The sequence below is a fragment of the Suncus etruscus genome, chromosome 1 (assembly GCF_024139225.1).
Source record: "Suncus etruscus isolate mSunEtr1 chromosome 1, mSunEtr1.pri.cur, whole genome shotgun sequence".
NCBI classification, from domain to species: Eukaryota; Metazoa; Chordata; class Mammalia; order Eulipotyphla; family Soricidae; genus Suncus; species Suncus etruscus.
The window spans coordinates 10,763,758-10,783,560 of NC_064848.1; the positions used below are offsets into that span (position 1 = coordinate 10,763,758).

A 19,803-nucleotide genomic window follows, 5' to 3' on the forward strand; every position below is an offset into this window, starting at 1 on the left:
TTTTCATCCTGACTGACTTCCAGCACCTCCAGCTCTACACTTTGCTGCTCATCCTTCCTCTGCTGGACCATCGGCCATGCTTCAACCAATGCAAATCTAACCCAAAGCTACCAGTCCCAAGACAAACCTATATTTATTTGAGAGTCTATCTGGGGTCCTTCCCGTCTAACAGATGAGTCTCTTACTGTGCACCCAACCATCCCCCATACCCCATTCCCCACAATCTCCCCTTCCAGGCTTAAAGGTTAAGATCTGTGTGATTTATGCAGTCGAAGAAGGGGAGAGAAATTCCCTGCCCCTAATTTTATGTTCAGGCATCTGTTTAGGTGAGAAACTATATCAAAGAATGTATCACTGGGTAATTTCCTCCCTGTGCAAACCAGACACTGCATGCCACCCATGAGTTCTTTTATCTAAAAATCTGTGCATGGAGGATCGTGTACAGCTGTTGGCAGCAGCATTCACCACACGTCTGACACTTTCTGTTCAAGGTGAGGACCTTCAAAGGTCTCTGTTCTTTGAGGTATTACTAGAGAGACCCAGATACCACATATTCCAGGTAACTCCATCTCTCATGACTTAGAGATGTTATGTCTTCCTATGCCAACCGAGTGAAAACACCCCAAACAGTCCATCTGTTTGTGGGTGCTATCTGTGGGTTCCCACCCTCCCTTTCACCCCTTGCCTTCACTTTCAGTTCTTGTCACAAACACAAGCCTTCCCCTCTATGGCTTCTCTCAGAGCATGCTGAATAACCCAGACATTCAAAGAAGACTTGGAAGAGTTTCACTACAAGCTGAAGGACAAAACTATGACTTTGGAGAAAAAGAGACCAGGTTCAAGCTTCCACAGTGCCTTGTGGGCCATTCTACCTGTGGCCTTATTTATAAAGCAATTCAAGGACTCTTTCTCCATCAAGAGGGAAGGGAAATTCTGGGCCTTTCAACTCCTGATTTTGAGGATAGAGCTGAATCTCTTTATTTCTAACCATGTCCTGGCCAGAATTAGCCTTACTTTTTGTTTGTTTATTCTGTTTTGGTACCACACCAAGTGATGGCTAGGAGTTGCTCCTGATTCTGCACTCAGGAATCACTTCTGATGGTGCTCATGGAGCGTGTGGGATGCCAGGAAATGAACCCAGGTCAGCCACATGCAAGGCAAACACCCTCCCCAGAGTACTAGTACTATCGCTCCAATCTCTAGCCCTTCATTTCCTAGGACAGTGAACCCAGTAGGCCACCATGTGAATGGTTTTTCTGCCCATTGTAAAATTTCCTGGGATAAAATTAATATCTTTTGGTGGGAACAGAAATATCTACATGCTGGATCTCTTTTTAATCTTCCAAAAATTAATTGAGTTGTTCCCTGGGTTTCACTAATCTCTGGAAGTTTATATACTATGAGAATAGGAATTTTTGCAACTTACACATCTTATTTTCCTGTGTCACATGTGAGTAACTTCATTGTTAATATCTGCTGGACCTTTTGATATTTCTTGCTCCAAGGGAAAGAATCTAAGTGATATTCACCCTGGAGAGATGCTCTTCCTCTTTCTTGGAGCCTCATAATTTTACCCTCTTCTATTATCTTCTTTCTCCTCTATCCCCTCTAAGTGTCCTTTTCTTGCATTATTAGGCGAAGGAAAAGCCTTTTATTAACTTTTAATCATAAGATTGAGCTTCATACAGAGTTTATTTTTGACTTTCAAGTCGTGTCTTTTGCCTAGGCCAAAGAAATTGAATGCGGTCTATCCTTTTCGATTTCTCGCTAACTTGCCTTTCTTCCTATAGAAAAAGAAAAGGTTAAAAATAGGAATGTAGGGGCCAGAGAGATAGCATGGAGGTAGGGCATTTGCCTTGCATGCAGAAGGATGATGGTTCGAATCCTGGCAAATCATATGGTCCCCTGAGCCTGCCAGGAGTGATTTCTGAGCAAAGAGCCAGGAGTAACCTCTGAGTGCAGCTGGGTGTGACCCAAAAACAAACAAAAAAATAGGAACTTAAATTAGTAAACCCACCACTAGAAGGGTCCATTCCAGTTCACCAAAGTAATATGGGGTGATGCAGGGAGGCAAGTGGGGAGCAGAGATGGCAAGGCCTGTCTCCAGGGGGACACTGGCACTCAGAATTGTCACCCCTTCCACTTTGCCTAGCCTCTCTGATTCAAAGTCTTGAAAACTGGTTCTTTCTCCATTTCCTAGAGTAGAAGCAGCCACTATACTACATGTTACTTTTACCTAAAATGAATGTATTGGGGCTGGATTGAATGTATTGGGAGTGATAGGATAGCACTTGCCTTTCACATTGCTGACCCAGATTTGATCTCCAGCAACCCAAGTGGTCTCCGAACCCAGAAGTAAGCCCTGAGCACCGCTGGGTGTGACCACAAACACACAAACACACACACACACATGCCTTACAGAAAAATGAAACAGGGGTGGAAACACTGGTTTCTGGTGTGGGGTAGAAAGAGTAATTCCAAATACAGCATCTCCATTTTACTACCATAGTGACTTTGGAGCTAAGGGAGCAGAAACCAAATGTGGAAGCCAGCACATAAATAAAAAATAGATACCACTTCCCTTATGAACTGGACAGCCAACCCCAAAGAGCTTATGTCAGTGAGCAACTAGGAGCCAACCCTTGATTCCTGCCACATAAAGCATATTCAGTGGGCCAGAGAAATAGTACATCAGGCAGAGCATTTGCTTTGCACATGGCTGACCAGGTTCGATCCCCAGCATACATTTGGTCCCCTAAGCCCATCAGGAATGACTCCTGAGCACAGAGCCAAGAGCAACTAAGCACTGCCAGGTGCGTCCACCCCCCAAAAAAGGATGTTTTATGTGGCTTAGGTGGGAAAACTGGTAGATGACGAAAATTGTGGGTGACATGAAGTTGGAGACCTAATGGCTCAAGTCAGGTCAGGATCCAAAATTTTCTGGGAAGAGAACAAAATTTACATCTTAGAAATCCACTGGGAAGGAGCCTACCTTTAGGATTAAAAACAAACACATACACACACACACACACACACACACACACACACACACACATATATATATAACTACAAGGGATGGGGTGAGTCCAGTAAGGAAGAGGTTCAGTTCTGAGTATTTCTGTTGATTAAGCTCATGGAGACTAAAACTTAAGACTCTCTGTTGATTAAGTTCACAGAGAAAGTGGGTAAGAACCAGCTAACAAAACCCAGTGGCCTTGAAGCTACAAAGGTACCAATCCTGGGTAAACTCCCTCCCACTGCTGGTGTGTGCCATGGACAGAAATCTTTCAGGAAAATATTGATGCTTTGGAACTTTTGAATGAGAATGTCCAGTCCTGAGAGGAATGCTAATTGTTTGTTCTAGAAGTAGGAACTGGAAGGGTGGCAGATGTGAGCCACTCTCCACTCCTGGGAACCTTTGGCCGGTAAAGGGCACTGTGATCTCTGACCACTGACCCGTCTTTGGCCATCTCCGCAGAGAGGCAGGACCAGTGGTCAGGGATGCTGCAGAGAGAACCACATCCCCAACAGAGGTATATCTCATGTAGGTTCAGGCTTTGATGACTCTGTAAGAAGAGTGGCTTATAGTTAGTTACCTGATCTGGAAGAGAAGTACAGCCACCATGCGCCTCCATTTCCTTCTAATTTTAGTATATGTGTTGCCAAAGCAAGCACGTTACCTTCCATATCAGCCTCTTCCAAGCCAGCTCTGCTCGGCTCCCTCTGTTGACCCACCTCAGACAGGACAACCACCAGGAATCCAGTGAAGGCTGCCCTGTGTGGTCCTGCTTCAAAGATGAGTCCCCAAGGCTAGTTGTCTGCCCAGACAGGGCTACCACCACCTGGGGGTGAAGCTTTTCTGACTAAACTGGGACCTTCTAAATGCCAGCTGTTTCCTATCTCACTTTGCTTTACTGTCCCTTTGCTGAATCAAAGCAATTGTCTCCATGAACCACCCCTCATTTCTGAGTGACCCCTTCCCTCTCATCGTGTGGCAGGAAAATGACCACAGAGGATGGGAACATGCAACTGGTTTTTGTCAGTGTCCTCTCCTGTAACCCCAAGACCCCAATATTCAGTCTGACAAAAGGATATACTTTGTGATAACTTATTATTTTGTTCTTTGTAAATATAAGATGTTTATAGGAAATGTGTATTCAGAACTCTATCTGCAGAATGAGTCACTACACCAAAATAGTTCTATTACTTAGAATATGCTAATTTTAAAGGGACCTAATAGGTATTTATTTATATATGTGTTCCACATTTGTGTAAAATCCTTTGATCATTTGATACTAACACAGCTTCCTGGCAAATTGTTATACAATGCCTTATTCCACATCTATACCTATCATTCCATAGATCAATTAGTCAAGATCTCTGGGTTTTAGAATCAAATATCAATTACTTTGGGATTCATTCAGGGACTCTCACCCTGCATTATACCTGAAACAAGTCTGCTTGGATTGCCACAGTTCGCTGTTAAATGTCAGGTTTGCTCATATAATCTGTCCTCTCCTTCTCCCCAAATGTGGAGAAAGAAATGGGAGCTTCTTTGTCTTTCCTTCTATATATCTTCTCTCCTTTGTTAGAATCACCAGCAACAAGCTGCTTTGAATGAAGGTTGGGTTACAGCAAGGTTGAGGAAGATTTCAATGGAGCAGGGAATGTCACCAGGCCTCTGGGATCCCCAATGAGGCTGAGAGATGGCAGGATCTGTCCACTGTACAGCTATGCACAAAGAACTTAGGCACAAAGAACCCATCTTCCTATTCTCCACTGATGCCATTGAACTCTTCTTTGAAGAAGTAGAGGGTAGAAGGTAGAAGATGAATTATATGAGTAAATACCACCTGTTTTTCTTCAGAAAAAATTGGCAATTATTTTTTCAAATAATTTATTTTTTATTATTATTGAAACACAATAAACTTGTTCAGAGATTAGCTCTGTTCACACGTGTGTGATTTATTGGATCTTACCTTGTTTGCATCTTCCTTGCTGGGGTAACCCTTCAACATGCAAGAGCCACATGTAGGTGTATGGGGACTTTGCTGGGCCTTCAAGGGAAGCTGAAGTGCTCATTGGGCAGGGAACGCCTCAGGCACAAAGATTTACCATTGCTTCTTTCTGATCCTCCTCCTTGCCTGATGTTAGAGTCAAAATCCTTCAGCCCTGTGTTGCAACTTTATAGGCACTTCTTTAAATGTCTCTCTGAAGGGAGGCAATGTTAGAACCCATAGTGAACCATGTCATTTCACAACTTGACTGAATCTTCCAGTCCCTCACCAAGTTGACTTGGTCTTAATTTTAAGGAAGTGTTGGACAAAGTCAGGCTTCCTTGGTGTAGATGTGAAATAATCGATGTAGTTGCTAAAGCCCATAGAAAGTGTCCTAGAGCTCATCCATAGGGCTCTGTCCTGAACACTCCCTCCCCTACACACTCTAAAAAAAATTTTTTATTAATCACTCTCAAAAATTCAGTTTTATCTGAAATGTACTACTCACTCCTTCTGTCCAACATTCTACCTGGAAAAGCTTTCCTGCTTTTTATACCGAAAATTTACTTCCCATAAAACCCACTCTTTAGCTAAAAGATACCACTCATTAGTATTTCACTATATAACCAACCCCACAACATTTACTTCTGTGAACCCATGATTCCACTTACACTTCAGTTTCCACAGCAGAAGTCCTGCATGTTCCCAGATCTGTGTGCCTACACATAGTCTTAGCAAAGCCTCACAGCAAATCTGGGCTGCAGGAATTCTAGTCCTTTCTAGAAATACTAAAAGAAATTTCATCAACTGCTCACACTGGGACTCCATGGGCCGATGTTCCTCCTTCATCTTCCTACTGATGTTCTGTACTCCACCCACCTCTCTTCATCTATTTGAGTCAGTGGTCAGCTGAGCATGAGGTCTGAAGGGGGGCTTAGCCTCTAATGAGCTAGTGCAGTGAGGAAACTAAGTCTCCTCAGGTTGAAAAATAATGACCAGTGATGCTATGTGGCAGAGGAGTCTGTCTCACTTAAAATCTGTGCTTGTTCCTCTGTTTGCATGGCCTGATCCAAACAACTACACATACACAGAGTCTGAGTGCTCTTTGTAAGGAACGTAAGCCATAAGAGTGATGCAGTCATACAATTCACTACAACATGGATGGAACTGGAAGATATTATGTTAAATGAAGTAAGCCAGAAGAATGAATGAATATAGGATGATATCACTTATATGTGGTATTTAGAATAGCTTCATGAAGAAATGCAGTAGCTTAAATGGAGGTTGTCTAGAACACTCCTACCCTCAGAGTATAGTGAAGAGAAGGAAAGAAATTGAGTGGAGGAGGAGAAAGACAAATGTAAAAGGACAGGGAACAGAGACCAACAGGACTCAAGTACATTGGTGATATCAAGAAAGAACACACTAAATATCCAAGCTATAGAGTCAACAACAATGACCTCATGAGACCCAAACAATCAAACTTAAATATGGACCTATTATGATGGCAGGGTGGAGTGGGGAGCGATGGCACAGGTTGGACACTGGGAACATTGTTGGAGAGAGTTTGACACCAGTGGTGGGATTGGTGCTGGAACACTATATACCTAAAACCCAACTATGAATAATGTTGTAAGTTATAGTGATTTGAATCTTAAAAAAAATTTAAAGATGTCATGTTAAAATGAAACTACCCCATGTTTTGTTTTGCCTCCCAAGTAATGCTGCTCTTCAGCCACTTGGCCACACCCAGCATAGTTTGGAAAATCCCTGCAGAACCAGTGTTCAAACTTGGGTCTTGGTGCTTGTAAGCCAAATGCTCCATCCATTCTAGCCACATCTCACCAGCACCTAAAACCTTATTTAAAATGGGGACCAGAGAACTAATACAGGAATTTGGGTGTTTGCCTTGTACGTGACTGCACTGATTAAATCCCCTATCTGTTCTGGAGCCCCAAGAGCCCTGGAAGTCTCTCAACCTCATTCATTCATTGATCATGCTGGTTGGCTGAGAATCAATGAGAAGGACCCCTAAATCTCCCAAGCACCACTCACTAGGCCCCCTCAAATAAACAAATAAAGATAACTGAAAGCAAAACTTCCTGCCAAACATGTGGTCAACGTCAGAGGCTTTTCTCTGCTGGCCTGTGTACCAGTGCTGGACCTCAGAAACTTCTCGCCTCTCTCAAAAAATGCACCACAGTTTAACACCTGGTGTGCCTGGCTCTTGTAACTGTTATAAATATTGATATAGAAATACTCTTCTTATAAATAATGGTGGGTTTTTATGCCTTAAAGTTTCATTAAATGGTTGTTCTATGTTCAGCAGCCTGCAGCTAAAGAAAGATTGAAAAACAGCAGATGTTGTTGTAATTATTGAAGATTCATGAAGACTCTGTAGCCCTAGATAGAGGATCATGGGCTGCCCACACACACACACACAAACACACTTATGCATGTGCATACATATACAATCACACTAACACACTCATTCACATGCACAGGTGCATGCATGCATATTTATATTAACAACATACACTCAGACACAAATATAAATACACACTATCCTAAAGCATACACACAGAAATACATACTTAACAAACTCACACCCACATAGAAACATACACTAATATACATATAAACACATGCACCTACGTAAAACGCCTCCAGGAAGCACCTCTTCTCCTATTTCCTCCTTTTACATGTGGACTCCCAAACCAGCTTTATTTTGCAGGGGAGGGAATCACCTAAGAGGTGCTGAGGATTGAAGGGCTACTCCCAAGTATTCTCGGTCAACCAGAACATGGGGTTCAATTGAGTCCTGAGGCCTGCAGTGCCAGGAATTCCCAGGACCATGTGGGGGAGCTCAGTGGTCCAAGGAGTGCTGGTAACTAAAGAAGAGCTGGGCACATATCCTGCTCCTGACCCTGGGAACATCCTCTGATCCATCATGTCTCCTGTTTGAAGGCAAAACAGAGCAGACCAAAATTGGTTAGAGTGGGCCAAGAGTGGGGCAGTGGAGCCCAACGGTCAAACTTGCTCAGGAAGAAGCTCAGTTTTTGTCCATTGTGCTGACAGAATCCCAGAACCCTTCTGCTATCAGCCTGCAAGTCCATCGCCTACCTAACCTTACCCTCCTGGGGCTTGGGAGCTGCCCTGATCTCAACCCAAGTTCCTCCCCCAATCGACACTCAGACCCAGGTCTAATGGTTCTATCTCTGCCCCTAAAACCAAGTGGCTGAGCACTCCTTTCATAGACCTACAGGACAAGTGCTCAGTTGGACACTCTGGGACAGCATGTCTCTCCTCTAGGGCCAAGAGGCCTCTTCACACACTGGTCAACACCTTGGGTATTGCTGTGGCGTATTCTGGGCTACATGGGCCCCAGGTTTTCCTAGTAGCTGATTCTGTGATACCCCAAGCCTCTCCCTTCCCATGTGGCCTTTATACAAGGGCTTCTCCACCACAAACAGTAAAGGAGAAGGGGAGGGAGGAGAGAGAGAGAGAGAGAGAACAAAAAGCAAGAGAGAGCATCACCAGATACTGGCCTGGACCTGAAGGTCTCAGACATCAATCAGCACCTGTTGAGCCTGAGGGGAGGTGAGACCTATAGGCCACAGCCCATTCCTGACTCTGCTTCTGCTCCTCTGGCCAAAGTCCACTCTCTGTCCCTGGGACTCAGTCTCTGGGCTGCCTTCATGCCATCCCAGCTATTGCTCAGTTTATCAGCCACTGCCCACAGGGCAGAGCAGGCTTCAAGCAGGAAACCATGAAGTGAGGACCAGGGCCCCTGGCTCCCAGAGCTCACATTCTCTTAAGGAGACAGAAAAGCCCCAAAGGGGTAGCTGGAGCCAGGACCTGGGTGATGACCAGAGCTGAACACTGAGGAGGCTGCAGAGATGGAGGCTGGACAGGGAGCCAGGATGGGCCACTAAGTAGCCATTTCAGCTAGACAATTTGGCTGGTGTACATAGGACACTGGAATGAGTGGGAGTCCAGAAATGGGACATGTAGACAATGTGAATAGGGCTCAAACACCATAGGAAGTGAGGAGCCATGGCTGGACACCTGGGAACCAGGAAGAGGTTGTTCTTTCTGCTGATGAGTAAGAGGAGAGGCCCAGGGAGCTCCCTGGGGGATGTCGGGGACAGGAGAGTCACAAGCAGCCTCAGAGTGCTTTAGGCTTATGCTTCTGGGTCACCTGTGCCAGAAACCTTGGGTCTTCGAGCAGCCATCAGCACTGGGCAGAAACTGAAAATATACATAGGGGCAAATGCTGATATGTGAAAAAGTCTCATATAACTGATTGCAACCTCAGTCTGGACTGTTCATGGTACAATTCTATGCTGGGAATTATTCATCCTGGAGATGAAACCAATTAAGCAATTGTTTTAGTAATAATTCATTTCATTCTCTGCTTGGAGGACTGGAGAGATAGTATGGTGGGCAAGGTACTTGCCTTGCAGGTTGTCAACTCAGGTTCTATCCCCTGTACCACATATAGTTAATTCCCTAAGCCCTGCCAGGAGTGATTCCTGAGCACAGAGACAGGAGTAATCCCTGAGTTCTGCCAAGTGTAACCCCCTACCCCCAAGAAATAGGCTAGGAGAAAGAGATAGTACATGGGTTAAGGCACTTGTCTTGCGTGCAACTGACCAGATTTGACTTCCTGGCACCCTATGCGATCCCAGAGCACCCCGAGGAATGGTCCTAGACCACAAAGCCAGATGTGACCCAAAAATAAAAAGAGGCAGAAACATCCAATCCGCACTAACAACTTTGCTGACTTCAGCACAGGTGTAGGAGTCAATCACACTAATTAAGACTAATTAAGTGATATAAACTATGTAGTCAATTGACATAAGAGTGGCATCAAATTAGATCTAATGGCTTGATAGGCTGAGCTCAGGCTCTATGTGCAGAATCCCCAGGTTTGACCCCCAGCATTGGATAGACCCCCACAACCCCATCACCACCAGGACTGACCCTGAGATAGTACCTGGGGTAGTCCACACCAGAGAGTGTCGCCTAAAGACTTTTCAAAAAGGTATATTCCTGTCAAAGGCCAAATTCTATCACAGACTTATTGTTTGAGGTAAGGGTTGAGGCAAGGGTCTTCCTTCAGTTACGTGGGTGCCAAGAGCCGGTGACGTCGTCCTGTGAGGAGAATCTATATCCTCTGGTCAGTCCCTGTGTCCATGTTGTTGTGAGGGACAGTTGAGTTTCAGCAAAGCATTAGCCTGTGATCTGTGATAATTGCTTTTCATCTTGTTTATTTTATTAAATTTAATTATGGACATTAATGATTCAATGATTTGTCTTTCAAAGCTGTTGAGGAAGGGACAGACATAGCTGGAGGTGTGATGGAGACCTGAATGTGATGAGTTCAGAACCCTGGTAGTTTCTGAACTACTTCCCCCACCCCATCCAGGCCCTCGTGTCACTGATGGATTGAGCATCACAGGGACAAAATGGAAACAAAAAACAAAAGCTGCCCTGAGTGTAAGCCACACAGGAAGAACTAACTTAAAGCACCAGATGATCCTAACAGCCTTCCAGGTACTGATTCATCTGCTACTGAAGGTAGGCACCGCTAGGCAACAGTTAGGGTGCAGGAGGGCAAACACCAAGGTTATTGTCTGCCACTACTATCCTGGCCAACAAGACTCAACCATGAGTAAGGCCCCACAGCCCAGTTGGAACATGCACAGATTCAGTCTAGTTCAGCTCATTTACTCTCAACAGGCATCCAGGAAGTTCTCTGGTGCTCAAAGAAGTTTATTTTCTTGAGATGTTGAGGGTGGACAAGACACAGAACAGTACTAATAACAGGCTTATTCTCGACTCTGTGCTGGAAAACGTGACCTTTTGTGGTACTTCAGAGACCATGCAGAATGGTGATCAAAGTAGTCCGCTTTCTGTAATATTGAAGAGATCCCATTTCCACAAAATTTCCAAATGTCTTGGGCTAGAACTTGGATTGTGCAAGCGCCCAGGAATAGGCGATGCCTTTTTTTTTTTTTTTTTAACATGGAATAAAAGCTCCACCTGGTGGTTCTTCTGGATATTGCACGTGAATGAGGGCAGCACTTTTTTTGTTTGTTTGTTTTGGGGGTTTGTTTTTAGGGGGAGGCACACCCGTTTGATGCTCAGGGGTTATTCCTGGCTAAGCGCTCAGAAATTGCCCCTGGCTTGGGAGGACCATATGGGACGCCGGGGGATCAAACCGTGGTCCTTCCTTGGCTAGCGCTTGCAAGCAGACACCTTACCTCTAGCCACCTCCCCGGCCCCAGCACTTTTTTTTTTTTTAATGTAAATGCATTGTATTTTATACAAGACCATAAGTAATAAACCAACTAAACATTATTCTCTTATTACATAGGTCTTATTCTTAGTTCATGTCTTTGTGATTATATATCAGGCCGACTGTTAGAACTTAATTTCACATGTCCCATTCTCATCATTCTAAAATTGCACTTTCTTTTTTTTATTTATTTATAATATTTTATTTGAACATCTTGGTTACACACATGATTGTGTTTGGATTTCAGTCATATAAGAGGACACCCCCCATCACCAGTGCAACATTCCCACCACCAATGTCCTAAATAACCTTCTTCCCCACCCTGTCCCTGCCTGTACTCTAGGCAGGCTTTCTGTTTCTCTCATACATTCTCACTGTTAGGATAATTCGCAATGTATTTATTTCTCTAACTAAACTCATCACTCTTTGTGGTGAGGTTCATGAAGTGGGCTGTAACTTCCAGCCCTCCTCTCTTTTGTCTCTGAAAATTATTGCAAGAATGTCTTTCATTTTTCTTAAAACCCATAGATGAATGAGACCATTCTGCGTCTCTCTCTCTCTCTCTCTCTCTCTCTCTCTCTCTCTCTCTCTCTGACTTATTTCACTCAGCATAATAGATTCCATGTACAACCATGTATAGGAAAATTTCATGATTTCATCTTTCCTGATGGCTGCATAGTACTCCATTGTGTATATGTACCACAGTTTCTTTAACCATTCATCTGTTGAAGGGCATCTTGGGACACAACAAAAGCGGTACTGAGAGGAAAATTTATAGCTTTGCAAGCACACATCAGGAAGGAAGAAGGGGCATACCTGAATAGCTTAATGATGCAGCTCATTGAATTAGAAAGTGCTCAACAAAAACAACCAAAAATAGGGAGACTAAAGGAAATAACAAAGCCGAGAGCAGAAATCAACGAAGTGAAAACCCAAAAAACAATCCGAAAGATCAACTAAAGCAGGAGCTGATTCTTAAAAAAATAAACAAGATTGATAGACCATTGGCAAAACTAACAAAGAAAGAGATAGAGGGCAGCACTCCTAAATTGGTTGGGAAAAGAAGTTGAGAGGATGTCATAAAGGAAAGGATTGCCAAATTCATCATTTCTCCATTTCAACCACCCAGAGAGGCAAAGAGCCTCATCCAAGATAGCACAGTTGATGGACTCTCTTCCTTGAGTCCCCTGCAAAGTCATATCCCTTCTAAGGAAATGGAATCCTTTTCTTCAGAAAAAGTGCCACCAAATTTAAAATTTACAAAAGCAGAAATGAAGCAATACAAAGCCTTCACTTACTGGGAAGTCTTTTTTGTGGATTTCTAGGAAAATATTGTTCCATTCTGAGGTCACAGTTTTCTTCCTGGCAAATAACTCAGCAACTACTGTATTTCCACAGATCTTCTCAGAGAATTGCTAAGGTGAATATTTTCTATTGCAACTAAATGTTTTACACCTTCTATGACAGACTCAGCAGCAACAGTGGCCATGGATGTGGTGGCAGGAAGAGTGCATGGGGGCATCGGGGATGCAACCCATGAGCTAAACAGCCTGGTGCATTGATCTGATTCTTCGTGAGAATGAGGGCAGGAAGAAGGAAGCCACAGAAAAGACTATGGGAAAGGGAGTCAGAAGAAGTTTTTTATTTACTTATTCAGTTTTCCATTCAATAAATAGGTCTCAGGTTCCTTCTAGGTGGCAGTCTCTGAAACAAGGTATACAAGGTTTTCTGATCTCATTGAGCATATCTCCCAGTTGGAGCAGATGGGCAACAATAAATAGAATCAGATTGTTTGGAGATCATGCAGAGGATGAGGGGGACAGTGATAGTGTCTGGTCTGAGAAGGAACTTTTCAGCTGGGTGTTGAAGGGTGGGAAAGTAAACTGAGGAAAGGAGATTCCCAGGAATGCCAAGGGAAGGTGGAGGTAGAAAGTTGCACAGAGAGAAGTTAGGTGAAGACAATTATTGTGGGGCATCGTGTATCGGTGGAACCTTAAATAGTAATAGTTACCAGAAGGTGTTGTGTTGGAGAAAATGGGGAGTTGGTAGTCAAAGGGTTAGAAATTTCCAGTTCCTGTTAGGAGAGTATTCTGTCCTGCTCCAAGAAGAGATAAGTCTTCCCTTGCAGGTAGCCTACTCTGGTTCAATCCCCAACACCACTTATTGTCCCCAAGCACTGACAAGAGCTATCCCTGAGCACAGAGGTACAAGTAAATTCTGAATACTGTTGAGTATGTTTCTCTCTGCTCCACAACAAGATGAGTAATTCCTGGGGAGCTAATTAGGTTATTGTATTGTATAATTGAGAGTTGCTAAGGAGATCTTAAGTGTTTTCTACACACACACACACACACACACACACACACACACAAAAGTACACAAAGTTACACAAAGTGATGATTATATGAGATCAGGACATTATATATACTACATCCTAAACTTATAGGATAGGTCAAGTACAACTCAATATATAAACACAAAAATTTTAGTAAATTCGGATCATCAGAGCTGCCATCTTCAAACAATACGGAGATTCCTCAAAAAACTGGAAAGTGAGCTCCCATATGATGCAGCTATACCCATATGATTCAGGATATACAAAAGCACAACATAAAATGCCTTCTGCATACCTATATTCATTGCAGTGCTATTTACAATAGCTAGAATCTGGAAACAACCCAGATGCACGACAACTGATGAGTGGCTAAGGAAACTGTGGTACATATACACAATGGAATAGTATGCAGCCATCAGGAAAAATGAAGTCACGAAACTTTCCTATACATGGATGGACATGGAAACTATTATGCTAAGTGAAATAAGTCTGAGGTAGAGAGAGAGATACACAGAACAGTCTCACTCATTTATGGGTTTTAAGAAAAATAAAAGACATTATTGTAAAAATACACAGAGACAATAGAGATGAGGGCTGGAAGGTCCAGCAGAATGATATGAAGCTTACCACAAAGAGTGGTGAATTCAGTTAGAGAGATAACTACACTAACAACTACCATGACAAAATCATTTGGTCAGTGTAGACCAATTTAGACCGGCTGTGGTGAAAGCTAAGGGGAAAGACAAAATCATCCTGCCCAAGTCATCAGTCACTTTTTTTTTCTGTTTTATTTTTCAGATTTTCTAGATACTTTCCTAGGGACAGAGGCATTTTGGGGGGCAAATCAGTAGTGGCTACTTCTGATTCTGTGTTGAGGAGTGCTCCTACCAGTGCTCAGGGATCATGAAGTGCCAGAATAGAACCAAGGTTGCACCACATGAGAGACCAGTGCTTTAATCCTTATGCAATTTCACAGGCTTTTATACTTTTGGGGGCGGAGGCATTGGACCACATCTGGCGATGCACATGGCTTACTCCTGGCTCTGTGTTTAGGGATCATCCTGGAGGGACTTGGGGACTATATGGAGTGCTGGAAATCGAACCCAGGTATCCAAATGCCAGGCAAGCACCCTCCTGCTCTACTTTCTCTCTGATCCCCTACTTTGTTTTATTTTTTTTGGGGGGGGCCACACCCAGCGGTGCTCCGGGGTTACTCCTGGCTGTCTGCTCAGAAATAGCTCCTGGCAGGCACGGGGGACCATATGGGACACCGGGATTCGAACCAACCACCTTAGGTCCTGGATCGGCTGCTTGCAAGGCAAATGCCGCTGTGCTATCTCTCCGGGCCCCCCCTACCTTGTTTTATTATGCAATATTTTGTTTTGAATACAGGCAGGGAGGTGGGGGAGGAGGGAGATGGGAGACATTGGTGGTGGGAACGTTGCACTGGTGAAGGTGTGTGTGTGTGTGTGTGTGTGTGTGTGTGTGTGTGTGTGTGTGTGTGTGTGTTGATATATAAATAACTAAAACTCAATTACAAACATGCCTCTAATCATATAAAGATATTTTTAAAAATTTTAGTCAATTCTCAAAGGGGGTTCTATTGAAATGGATAGAGGGAAGGAAGGTATATATTAAAGTTAAAAAGACAAGGGCATTTGCCTTACACGACTGACCCGGGATGGGTTCAATCCCCGGCACACTATATGGTCCCCCAAGCCTGGTAGGAGCGATTTCTGAGCGCTGAACTAGAAGCAACCCCTGAGTGCCGCCGGGAATGTCCCCCAAGCAAACAAACAACAACAAAAATCAAGAAGACAAAAAGAGAAAATGACATAAAGGAAAGCAGAAAATAAGCGCCACAAACAAGCCTTCCCCATAGCTAGCTGCACTTTTCCCTGTAGGCCAGCAGGGAGCGACAGCGCATGTCGTGACAGCCTAGACTAGAATCTAGGCCCTAGATCAAAGCCAGCACCTGGAATTTTCCTTTTCTGCTGCGTCACGTCATGCACTCAATGCAGTGCAACCCGAGCTACATAACAAAATCAATTGGTCAGTGTCGCCCAATTTAGACCGGGTGTGGTGGAAGCTAAGGGGAAAGACAAAAACAAGCCAGAGTTTCTGCCCAAGTCATTAGTCACTTTTATTTTTTGCTGTTTATTTTTCAGATTGTTCAGATATTTTCATAGGGACAGTGGCGTTTTGGGGGGGCAAATCAGTAGTGCTACTTCTGATTCTGTGTTGGGGGATGCTCCTAGCAGTACTCAGGGACCATAAAGTGCCAGGATAGAACCAAGGTTGCACCATATGTGTTTTAATCCCTATGCTATCTATCTCATAGGCCTTTATACTTTTGGGGGCAGAGGCATTGAGCCACACCTGGCAATGCTCATGGCTTACTCCTGGCTCTGTGTTTAGGGATTATACTGGAGGGACTTGGGGACTATATGGAGTGCTGGAAATCGAATCCAGATAGTCCAAATGCAAAGCAAGCACCCTCCCTGCTATACTATCTCTCTGACCCCCTACCTTGTTTTTTTCTTCCTAGACAATATTTTTTTTCCTAGACAAACTTGAAACAGTTTGATGAAAACCCCATTAACCACTTCACACATCAATAAACCCTTAACTGCGTTTTCCTACCCAAATAATGTCATCTTTCAATATTCACTCTCATCTTTTAAAAAAAACTGATTTTGGGGTCAGAGTAATAATGATATAATGGGTAAGATACTTGCTTTGAACACAGCCAACCCAGGCTCAATCCCTGGCACAGTGTCTGGAGAGCTGCCAAGAGTGAATCCTGAGCACAGAGCCAGGAGTAAGCCCTGAGTACTGACCTCAAAACAAATAATGCAGTAGTTTTTGTTTTGTTTTGTTTTTTTAAAGAAAATCCAAGACATGGACTCGCTTCTCTGATATTTACTCCAGACTCTGATGCTAATAGATTATGGAGTGTCACTTGTGTAGACAGTCATCTGCACTCCTGCCCACCCCATGCTGACCCCATGCCAAGAGCCTGACAGGGAATGTAGATAAGCCTGTAAGGTAGTAAGGGTGCAGCCCAGCCTGCAGAGGGAGCAAGCACCGTTGCACTGGGGCTTCTGAACCCATTTTAGGAGAATTGCTCTGAGCAGTTGCATTTCCCTAAATGCCCTCCTGAAGAAAATGCACTTTAGAATGCATAAAGCTAATCAAATGTCAGAAAGTACAGCTTACTTCAGAATCAAGAACTTCAGCTATACTCCCCAAAATATTGTACAGATTTAATGCAATCCCACTAAGGATATCTATGACATCCTTCAAAAAAGTGGATCAAACACTCTTGAAATTCATTTGGAACAATAAAAACCCATGAATAGTGTTTGCTTCAGCAGCACATAAACTAAAAACCCACGAATAGCTAACGCAATCCTTAGGGAAAAAAAGAGAGGAGTCTTTACTCCAACTTTAACTTGTACTACAAAGCAATAATCATTAAAACAGCATGGAAAGACAGACCCTCAGATCAATGGAATAGACTTGAGTATTCAGAGAATGTTCCCCAGACATACAATCCATTAATCTTTGATAAAGGGGCAATAAATGCAAAATGAAGCAAGAATATCCTCTTCAACAACTGGTGTTGGAACAACTGGTCAGCCACATGTAAAAAAGTGAACTCAAACCTTTCTTTCAAACACCATGCACAAAGGTCAAATCAAAATAAATTAAATGCCTTGATATTAAACCTAAAACTATAAGGCATATAGAAGAAAGCACAGGCAAAACATTCCATTAAATTGAGATTAACAGCATCTTCAAGGAGAAAAACCCACTGTCCAAGCAAGTAGAAATAGAGATAAACAAATGGGACTACATTAAACTTAGAAGCCTCTGCACTTCAAAGGAAATAGTGACTGGGATGCAAAGACTACCCATGGAATCAGAGAATTATTCACCCAACACCCATTAGATAAGGGGATAATCAGAATGGGAGAAACTATTCACCCAATTCCCATCAGATAAGGGGCTAATATAGAAAATATACAAGGTACTGACAGAACTTAACAAGAGAAAACCATCTAACACCATCAAAATATGGGGAGAGGAAATGAAAAGATACTATCAAAAAAAGAAATACAAATGGCCAAAAGACACATGAAAAATGCTCCACATCACTAACCATAGGAAGATGTAAATCAAAACAACAATTAGGTACTATCTCATGCCACAGAGACTGGCACACATCACAAAGAACAAGAACAATCAGTGCTAGAGGGGATGTGGAGAGAAAGGAACTCTCATTCACTGCTGGTGGGAATGCTGTCTAGTCCAGCCTTTATGGAAAACAATATGGAGAGTCCTCAAACACTCGAAATTGAGCTCCCATATGATCCAGCTATACCATTCCTAGTGATATCCCCGAGGAACACAAAAATACAATACAAAAATCCCTTACTCATACCTACATTCATCACAGCACTTTTTACAGTAGCCAGACTCTGGAAACAACCAAGATGCCCTTCAACAGATGAATAGCTAAATAAACTGTAGTATATATACACAATGAATTATTATGCAGCCATCAGGAGAGATGAAGTCATGAAATTTTCCTATACATGAATGCACACGGAATCTATTATGCTGAGTGAAATAAGTCAGATGGAGAGAGATAGACACAGACAGTCTCACTCATCTATGGGTTTTAAGAAAAATTAAAAACATTATTGTAATAATGCCCAGAAACAATAGATATGAGGGCCAGAAGGACCAGCTCACAATATGAAGCTCACCACAAAGAATGGTGAGCACAGTTAGGGAAACAACTACACTAACAACTATCATGACAATCTAATGAATGAGAGAAGTAGAATGCCTGTCTCAAATACAGGCAGGGTTTGGGAAGGAGGGAGGGGGAGCATTGGTGGTGGGAATGTTGCACTGTTGAAGGGGGGTGTTCTGTTTATGACTAAAACCCAACTACAATTATCACGTTGTTTAAATAAAGATTTTATTAAAAAAAGATAAGAGGGTAATATTTAAGATATACAAGGCACTGATAGAATTTAGCAAGAAGAAAACATCTCACTCCATACGAAGATGGGGAGAAGAAATGAACAGATAGAAATACAGTTGGCTAAAGGGCACATGAAAAAATGCTTCACATCACTGATCATCAGGGAGATCCAAATCAAAACAACAAAGAGGTATCATCTCACACCACAGAATCTATCACACATCACAAGAACAAGAACAACCAGTGCTGGTGCGTATGTGGGGAGAAAGGAACTCTCATTCACTTCTGGTAAGAATGCTGTCTAGTCCAGCCTTGCTGGAAAACAATATGGATATTCCTCAAAAAAAAACTGGGAATTGAACTCCCATATGATCCAGCAATACCACTTCTAGGGATATACCCTAGGAACACAAAAACACAATGCAAAAATGCCCTCTGCACTCCTATATTCATTGCAGCACTATTTGCAATAGCCAAAATCTGGATACAACAACAGATGAGTGGCTGAATAAAGAAACTTGGTACAACTACACAATGAAATACTATGCAGCCATCAGGAAAAAGGAAGTCATGAAATTTGCTTATACCTGGATGGACATGGAGACTATTATTCTGAGTGAAAGGAGTCAGAGGGAGAGGGACAGACATAGAATAGTCTCACTCATCTGTGGGATATAAGAAAATTAAAAGACAATATGGTAATAATATCTAGACAATAGAGATGAGGACTGGGATGATATAAAGCTTGCCACAAAGAGCGGCAAGCACAGTTATAGCACTAACTGCTTTGACAACTACCATAACAATGATAGTGAAAGAAAGAAAAGTAGAATGCTTGTTCCGAGAGGCAGGCAGGCAGGGCGTGCAGGGAGGGCAGGGAAATGAGGGACAGTAGTAATGGGAAAGTTGCACTGGTGAAGGGTGGTGTACATTCTATGACTGAAACCCAACTACAAACATCTCTGTGACCACAGTGCTTAAATGAATTTTAAAAAATGTCAGAAAGTACAGCTTACTTCAGAATCAAAAGCCAGACAAGAAAATGCACCAGTTGGTGAATGCTGCTTATCTGAACAGTTGTGACTGGAAAGGCTTTAAGTCCCTACAGCTGGCAGGAGCTGGCAGGGCCCTCAGAAAATGTCTTTTGTCCCAGTCCTGGGTTTGGCAG

The 19,803-nt window shown here is 43.0% G+C and overlaps 1 protein-coding gene across 1 annotated transcript in view; it reads left to right on the forward strand.

The window, feature by feature from the left end:
- Window positions 1–19,803, forward strand: part of NR2E3 (nuclear receptor subfamily 2 group E member 3) — a 35,481-nt gene that overhangs the window by 667 nt on the left and 15,011 nt on the right. The gene's annotated exons all lie outside the window — the stretch shown is intronic.